Source organism: Propithecus coquereli, unplaced genomic scaffold (assembly GCF_000956105.1).
Source record: "Propithecus coquereli isolate 6110/MARCELLA unplaced genomic scaffold, Pcoq_1.0 Scaffold587, whole genome shotgun sequence".
NCBI classification, from domain to species: domain Eukaryota; kingdom Metazoa; phylum Chordata; class Mammalia; order Primates; family Indriidae; genus Propithecus; species Propithecus coquereli.
The window spans coordinates 726866-727496 of record NW_012151807.1 but is presented as its reverse complement, the minus strand read 5'-3'; positions in this window follow the sequence as shown (position 1 = coordinate 727496).

Genomic DNA, 631 nt, shown 5'->3' with positions numbered 1-631 from the left:
GAGAGCCGTCAGCCGGGACCGCTCCACGGCGGTCGCAGAACACACCTGCCGCCCCCTCCGCACTCCTCAGGACACCTCCCCTCCCCGGCGGGCCAGGCCCGCATCTGGGGCGCCTACGCTGGGAGTAGAAACCGCTTTCTTTCCTTCACTCACCCCGAAGTTGGGGAAGGAATGGTTAGGCCACGAGAGTGTAGGAAACATCCCAAAATTAGCATTTTTCCCTTCACAGCGCCTTTTCCCTTCCTCAGGACTTAAAGGAAGTTCAGATGAGGTATATAGCGGCGCGGGGTGCGGCGGGGGCAGCAGGAAAGCTCCAAGGCAAACATAGAAACGGATGCGATGGATAAATTGCGAACCTGGTCTGCCCCTGCCCCAGCGGCGTGGGTGTGGGTGAGAGTGTGGGTGCTGTAGCCCTCTAGTGAGTGGCTGTCACAGCCACAGCCAGAGGTGCTGAGGAACTTCAGCTGCGGCAGATGATGCGATCCCAGAGTCAGCTTGGGCTTTTCCCAAAGTTGCCCCCCGGACAGGGCCTGAGGCTGCACAGCCTATTCCAAGCCCTTGAGGCATCTGCCATGTTAACCAGAGGCCGCCTCCCTCCAACAGGTTGGTTACTTATGAAGTAGTCCCCACC